The sequence below is a fragment of the Myotis brandtii genome, unplaced genomic scaffold, assembly GCF_000412655.1.
Source record: "Myotis brandtii unplaced genomic scaffold, ASM41265v1 scaffold115, whole genome shotgun sequence".
In the NCBI taxonomy this organism is placed as follows: Eukaryota; Metazoa; Chordata; class Mammalia; order Chiroptera; family Vespertilionidae; genus Myotis; species Myotis brandtii.
Genome location: NW_005353967.1, coordinates 19088051 through 19096583, shown reverse-complemented (window position 1 = coordinate 19096583; position 8533 = coordinate 19088051). Strand labels below are relative to the sequence as shown.

General features: G+C 36.4%; 1 protein-coding gene across 7 annotated transcripts in view; it reads left to right on the top strand.

Moving 5' to 3' along the window:
• The window catches only part of AP3B1 (adaptor-related protein complex 3, beta 1 subunit), a 188961-nt gene that overhangs the window by 498 nt on the left and 179930 nt on the right, over positions 1 to 8533 (top strand). The window lies entirely within an intron of this gene.

Genomic DNA, 8533 nt, shown 5'->3' with positions numbered 1-8533 from the left:
GGTCTCTAGCAATTTTCAAACTTGAGTGAAAGAAGAACCGTTTGGAGAGCTTCAGTTCCATCCCGGAGACTGAGTTGGTCTGGGACACGGAAATTTGAATAAACACTTGTAGGCGGTTGACTGCTTGTTTGATCAGAGTTGGAGAGAGATTCGCACATTGGCGTGTTCGGGGAGGTGAGGGGGAGAGCGGGAGTGTGAGTGTTGCTTACGGGAAACTCCTGGAGTGGAAGCAAGGAGGGGTTCAGGCGTCGGTGAGCGGGCAGACTGTGCAGACATTGATGTTCTCGGACAATAGCCTTTGCCCTGCAGACCCCCCTCCAGTCGCAACCAGTAATACGCATATGATTGGAGAGTATTTAGTGTTATGATGAACAAACCTAAAATTTTATAAATTAATAATGTGGTTTTGTAAAAATGAACACTAAACAATATACACTTTGTTTTTAAAAAGTTAAGGAGAAATAAATTTAAGTACCACCGAAAAATGGTTTCCAGATGGTTTTGTTTTGGGAGGGGGGTTTAAACTTACAGAATCATAGTAACTTTACATTTTATTGTCATCATTTTTACATGTTTTCTTATTTTTAATCTGTCAGTACTAAACACTTTGGTCACATAATAGGTTGTCACTGGATTCATGTTAAATTAAGGTAAAGTACCTGTGCTCCTGACTTTGGAGGTGCCAAAGCAGATAATTAAATTTTAATTTAAATTTTACTAACAAGAGAGGGCAGTGCTAGGAGTTGAAATTGGGATTAAATTTTGACTGTATGAAGCTGATTGAAATCTTAAATGCAGCATATAAAATGCAGGGTTTTTTTCGTTTTGTTTTTTTCCTTATTCTGAGGTTAGAAAAATTTAACAGTAAGATAACTAATTTCTTTTCATCTGTGCACTTAGATGATGGATTGTTTTAACAAGGAGCTTGCTGCAGCTCTACAGCTTTATTAGCAAAAGGTTTCAGCTGTTGAATTAATCCATAAGTCTGCATCAGTCTGTTTTGAATGTGATTTGCTTACAATTAATTACTTTTCGGGTTTGTGAATATCTAAGATGTTTTCCTCTTAGAGCCTCTGATATCCTATTTTGTCAGATATTGGGGGGAAAAATGTATGACTTTGACTATGACCAGTTGAGGTGACTTAAACAGGTTGAATTAAAATAAAAATAGCTAAACTTTATTCAGTGCTTTTACATTTGTACATAATACTTTACCTTTATTATCTCATTCAGTGTGCCTAACAATTCTATTGCTTGGTACCAGATACTTCTTTGATCCCACTTTGCCATTTAGGAAATGGAGCACAAATGATTAATTTGCTCAAGATCTATCTCTCTCTCTCTCTCTCTCTCACACACACACACACACACACACACACACACACACACACACACACGCTAGAACACTGCACTGACTGAATTTGCACCTAGACACTAGGATATGCTACTTTCTCAAGCCCTTGGATATGCTATTCTATTTGCTGAAATTTATAGTGCTTTTATTAGAGAAGCCTTACAACTCATTAAAAGTTGAAGATTTTGAGTAGTAGCTGTAGACAGTGTGAACTTGAAGCTTTCAGGAATTAGAAACATATTGGCCAATGAATTGCAACATAATGGAGTTGTATAGAAACAAGGAGACTCCTGTTCTGGAAGTGGTCACTTAATCTTTTTTGAGCCTATATTCTCTCATAAAATGGTGATATTTCTTGCTTAGAAAAAAAAAAGCCAAATGACAAAATTTATGTAAAAAGCGTAAAAGCTTACCCTGTTCCTCTTCTCTAATTTTTGATGATTTACTCTGAAATGGTTTCAGATTTACAAAAAGTGATGATCCTTCACTGACCATTTCCAAGATGCCTAATCAGGTATAATACAGAAAACTTCCTTCTATGCAGACTCAACAATTTTTTAAGATGTGCTACATTGCTCTCTCTCTCTCTCTCTCTCTCCCTCTCCTCTCTCTCTCTTCCTCTCTCTCTCTCTCCATACACATACATTCACATTATGTTTTCTGAGCCATTGGAGACTAGGTTGTATACTTCATGTCCCTTTACCTTAGTGTGTATTTTTTAAGAATGAAGATATTTTCTTGCACAACCACAGTACTGTTATATTTAGGAAATTTAGCATCAATACAGTCTACAATCTGTAATCCAGCATTGTCATTTGTTCCAATAAATAATTTTTTATTTTAGCATTTTTTCCCTTCTAGTACAGGATCCTGTCCAGGATCATGTATTTCATTTAGTTGTCTAATCTATGTAATCTCTTTAATCTGGTCTAGTTCCTTAGTCTTTGTTTTTCATTAACTTGGCATTTGAAAAATGCAAGCCAATTATTTTATAGCATGGTAATCAATTTGGGTTTACTGGTGTTTTTTCTTCTTGTTTAGATTCATGTTATGTATCCCTAGCTATAGTGGTACCATAGCTGATGCGGCCTTCTCAGACTATTACATCCAGAGGCATAGGATACCCGTCTTCATGATAATTTGTCCAGTTGTCCATTATTTCCCCCCCCCCCCATAATCTGTTTGTGGGGGGACACTTTGAGACCATGCAGATATCTTGCTTCTCATTAAATTCACTACCCCTGTATTTAGCAACCATTGATGAATCTCCTGAACCAGTCTTTTCATAATGGTTGCAAAATGTTTCAACTCTCTGACTCCTTCCAGTATTCTGCTCTGTGGCCTCTTGTTCTAGAGCTCTGTCTTTGATCCTTCACTGACCATCTCCAGCATGCCTAATCACTTCCTAGTCACAGGATTATTGATGATTTTTGTTTTCTAAATTTAATCACATTTATTAGTCTTATTTATTCCCTCTCCCCTTTAAACAAAACCATAATTATGGAGTTTTAGGTGGTTTTATGAAAGATCCTATATATCATTTATTGCTTAACCAAGTCTGTATTAGATTATTGGCTTCAAGATTTTCAGTTTCTTCATTTAATATGTAAAGAATTAAATTTTTTGTATTCCTTTGTTTTGAGACTGTTGTAAACTTTTATTGCTTTTAGTTTTTTCCTAAATCATTTTTTTCTTTAAGTTAATGAAGCTCTTTTTTTATCTTTACCATTTGGCTGTGTGTGTATAATTTAAAAATAATTTTAATAATTTTATTTCTGGATTAAACATTTATTTAGGAATTAATTTCTGGAAAGAAACGACAAGACCAATGACATTTTCTTAAGAATAGTAAGACTAAGTTTTCTAATCTTGTTTCTTTTGAGAGCAACTCAGTGTATTAGAAAGAGCATTGGACTTAGAGTGAGAAGATCTGGATTTAAGTTAATGGTTTCCACTTGTAATATTGCCTTGTTCAAGTTCCTTGATCTCCATGATAATGCTTGCCTATTTTGTGAGATAAGTGATTTCTAAACTAGAATATTAACTAACACTATTTTGAAAAGTTGGTGAAAGTTTCACTGAGTTGGTGACATTTTAAGTCTTAAAGGCTGAGAAGGTTTTTGTTAGGTGGAGGAAAGGGGGAGTTCTTCAGACAAAGTTTGTAGAAACCAGGAGAACTGCAAAAGAAAATGCATTTTCAGCTGAGATACAGATTAGGGCACCAACATTTAGAATTGTAGGTGGTAATTAAAGCACAGGAATGGATAAAATCATCCAGGGAGAACTTTTCTTGTTAGAAGAAAAGGCAGTTTAGACAAGTCCCTACACTTAAGGTGTGAATGGAAGAAGAACTAGGAAGAGAAACAGTGCTCAGAGGGGTAGGAAACCAGAGGAAGATTAAAAAAAGAAAAAGAAGCTAGGAGGAAAGTTAAGAGGAAATAGTTAACTATGTTAGGAATTGCATAGTGAGGGCAAATAGAATAAAGGCTGAAAAGAGGCCATTAGGTTTAACAATTAAAAGCTGACCTTAGCAACCAGTAACTTATCAGTGGAGTGCCATCTGAAACACCTTGAAAGGTAGCATTTTTAGTCCCTGCTGAAATTGGGGTGGACTTCTCATTTGTTTAGATTACATGTTTTCCTGTGTAGTTAAGATATAGTCAGTACTACATCAGTGTATTTTCATTGCATTAGTAAAGCCTTGCTTATTTTTAACTTAAATTTTATTTATTGTCAATTTTATTATAACATCAGCCATGAAAATTACATTTCATATAACCCTTTAACTTTAACATTAGTGTTTTCCACTGGCGTCTCCTAGGAAGATTATGTGGGTCTGTAGTTTGTCTGTAATTACAGAAAATCTAAATATAGCTCCACTACTTTTTCTCTCTTTAAGGAAGGATACAGAAGTGCAGCTGAATGAGCATAACCTTTTTATAGGAATGTTCTTGAGTTTATTAAAAATGAAGAAAACCAGCCCCAGATGTCACTTAATAGGAGCTTCTAAACTTGTTTTGTTTTTTTGTGTGTGACTGTTTCCATTTTTATTTATTACTCATTTTAATTAGGGTCTATACCAGCGGTTCTCAACCTGTGGGTCGCGACCCCTTTGGCGGTCGAACGACCCTTTCACAGGGGTCGCCTAAGACCATCCTGCATATCAGATATTTACATTATGATTCATAACAGTAGCAACATTACAGTTATGAAGTAGCAACGAAAATAATTTTATGGTTGGGTCACAACATGAGGAACTGTATTTAAAGGGCCAGAAGGTTGAGAACCACTGGTATACCATATTTTTGTAATTTTTTCATTCAGCACTTTTATAGTTTCAGTGTTCAAAGCTTGCTCCACTTCGTTTTTACTTGTCCTAGTATTTCTCATTGATAACTTTATCTCATTCAGTATTCTCAGATTACATAGTGACTCAATGACTGTTTGTTGAATATTGTATAGAGGAATCTCTCACACAATCACCTAATATTAAATGGTATAATTTATATGAAGCTGCTTAGCAAAGCGTTCAGCTCATAATTTTGCTTAATAAGTATTTCCAGGTCCTTTATTCAATTGAATGATTCAGATTCTACTAACATTTACTGTGTCCTTAGCCAGTGTACTGAAAAGTAAAAGCATGACTGATCCAGAGGCCCTTATACAGACGGAAAACCTGCTCTGGTATCTCTGTTGTGTTGTACTGCATTACAGTTATTGTCAGCATTGCTTGAGTCTTTCCTGTGATTAGGGTAAATTGACTCGGAATTGTCACATAGGTGTTGAATGAACTTAACAATCAGGATTTCTTAAATTTCTCTTCTACTCTTCAAAGACATCTTTATTTGTAAATTTGGGATTATAGTTCATTCTTCTGTGTTTTCAGCACAAAAATACAAAATAATTATAAGATTTTTACTTTGCCTTTAAGAAACTTAGAATTTAGTTGGTGAGATAAGGCCAGTGAAAACTAACAGTATCACAAGTATATAACTAATATTAAATTGTGAAATAATTCTCAACCTTTCAGTGTAATATACTACCAAAAGGTATTTATTGTGAGCCTTTTTAAATATAAAGTATGACTTACTGAAGAAAGTTGAAATGCTGGAGTTTGAAATGTCAAACATGTTTTAGTTTGAGATGCTGAAATGTTGGCATATTATGAAGAGGTACAGACTTTCCTCATTGTATTCCTTTCTCTTGTGCTTAGGAGTCTAAAGTTTCAGGCATGAAAATACAATCCACTAGTGATTTCTATGGCATACTGTGGACTAAAGGGGCCACATGCTAACCTGACAAGCTCAGAGAAGGCCTGCATGGCAGTTTTGCAAACTCAAAGATCTACAGTAACCACAAAGGATGGTCTGAAATTAAAACTTTAACTAAAAAGCAGTTATGGTAGGTAGTCATGTCCTAAACTGGTATCTTCCCTGACCAGGTCATTTTTTTTTTTTCAGAGAGGAAGGGAGAGATGGAGAGAGAGAGAAACATCAGTGATGAGAATCATTGATTGGCTGCCTCCTCCATGCCCCCTACTGGGGATCAAGCCCGAAACCCGGGCATGTGCCCTTGATTGGAATCTAACCCGGGACCCCTTAGTCTGTAGGCCAATGCTCTATCCACTGAGCCAAACCAGGCAGGGCACAAGGTCAGTCTTTATCTTAACTGAGCCTGTTGTCTTTTTGCATGTAAGATAACACACCTATGAAATGTCTGTAACTTGTAACTTTCCTTTTTCCAGACCCCTCGGGGCTCTAGGACAGAGCCCATAAATTCCTTCATTGTTATTGTTATCATGTTAATTGTTGACTGTTAGCTATCCTGCACCCACCTAAGTAAAAGAAGTGCCCATCTATTATTTTATTTTTTATCCAATCCCAGAGGTTCCCTACCCTCCTCCCCCTTTTGCTTTCTCCTGCCTCCCTAATCTATCACCAATGGATTTCATGTAACCCACTTATGGCTCCTCTTTTGATTATAATATATAAAACAAGGCGAAAAACCACCATTCTCTGGAGAATTATCCCAAACCATTGAGATTCTACTCAGTTTGGCTCAAATAAACTCACAAAAATTCTTTAGAGGTTTGAATATTTTTACATTAACAATACTATTGTCCTTATCATCTTCAAGTTCTGAAGATTTAAATCCCTTGAGTTCTTTCTTTTTTTAGCATTTATCTTTATTGTTGAAAGTATTACAATGTTCCCTTTTCCCCCTCCCATTGACACCCTCTACCCGACTCCTGTCCCCTCCCCAGGCCTTCCCCACACTATTGTCTGTCCAGGGGCTGTGCATGTCTATAATAATAAAAGCATAATATGCTAATTAGACTGGATGACCTTCTGGATGAAGCTGCTGCGGCCGGGGCCGAGGTAGAGGCCCAAATTTCGTGCATCGGGCCTCTAGTCTATATATATATACAAAAGCCTAAGTGACCAAACAACCAGTTGACCGGTCGCTGTGACACACACTGACCGCCAGGGGGCAGACACTCAACGCAGGAGCTGCCTCCTGGCTGTCAGTGCGCTCCCACAGCCAACCTCCCATGGCCCCTCCCCCCAGCCAACCTCCTGTGGCCCCAGTCGACCCCAATAGCCCGCCAGGCTGAGAGACTCCACCCATGCACGAATTCATGCACCAGGCCTGTAGTATGCACATAAGTTCATTGGTTAATTTTCCTCTACCCTCTTTCCTCTGAAATACAGCAGTCTGTTGCATACTGAGTTCTAATAACTCCAGTTTTGATAGTAAATCTATTTTGTTAATTCTGCCTAACTGGTTGAAATTTATGGTCATTAGATCTAGTTCTGGAGATGTTAACATACTTACCATGCTATTTACAGGGGTGAGCAAAAGTAGGTCTACAGTTCATATGGAAAAAGACATGCAGATTATGATTATTACAATAGCTTTATTAACTCTGTGTTTTGCTTACAACTATAAACTTCTTTTTGCCCGCCCCTTTATGTAAATTGAATCCTACTTTATTTACAAAGGGCACATAAAATATTAGCCAACCTCAATGATTTATTGATGTTTCACTTAAGTAACTATCTTTCGTTCCAAGATGTCTATTAAGAGAAAAAACTGTGTAGTGGTATCTGCAGTGCCTTCCTGGCTGGATGAGTTGTTTTGTCTTCGCATGAATAAGATTGCTAGTTTTACAAAGGGTTGATTACTCAAGTAGGCCTTCCTATAATTTAATTTTTTAAATACAGTTAAAATCAAATAAGATTTTATACATTAAACAACAAAAAAAGATGAAATACTGCCTGTAAGCAGAGTTTTCCTTTCCAACAGATTATAAAGGTGTTCCATTGTATTTGCTTGGCTTGCTTTATTCTTGGAGGAGAGTCAGTTCTGACTTTTACAAATTATCTTAACAAATATTCAGTCAAAAGGATTTTCATCCTTTGACATAGGATATTTTAAGATCACTGACTTGGTGAAATTGAGGAGGAAATCTAGAAATTTGAAATCTTACCATTACTTAAAACATTATTTTTTAAAAACTTAGAATTTAGAACTACATAGTAGAACTAAATGATTAAAACAAAAAAGGCAGACAGATGGTTGGTTGACATGTTCTTCTTTTATTGCATCAAAAGTTAAAGTGCTCATGGTATGACAAATGTATTATAGTGAAATAATTTGACACTGTTGCAGTTGTGTATATAAATGAACTGCTGACAAAAACAAATTGCTTGCAGTCCAAATTCAAAATTTAAAGTGAAGAGCCCAAAGTAGAATAATCAGGAAGAAACGATTTTCATATATTTCATATTACTGTGAATAACATTTGCTGGTTTGTGTACTTAGGGAAGACTTATTTAGCATATCAACTGGAAAGAGTTCATAGATTTACACAAGTGAACAATTTATGGTCAATGTCTGCTTATTGATGGGCTGATTATTTGTGTTTCTGGTAGGAATAGACCTAATTGGAAGGCCAGTGTCTTTAATCCTTCAGCTGAGTGAGTTAGCATGGCAGCTGGACAAGGAAGAGAGTCATGAATAAGCCTGGTTCCAAAATTATGGGTTGACAGAGCTATGTATCACCCAACTTTACTCTAGGAATGGGTTTTCTCTACATTTCTTTAGTCGGCAGGCCGACGCTCTATCCACTGAGCCAAACCAGTTAGGGCTTCTGTACATTTCTTAAAGCCTCGGTTA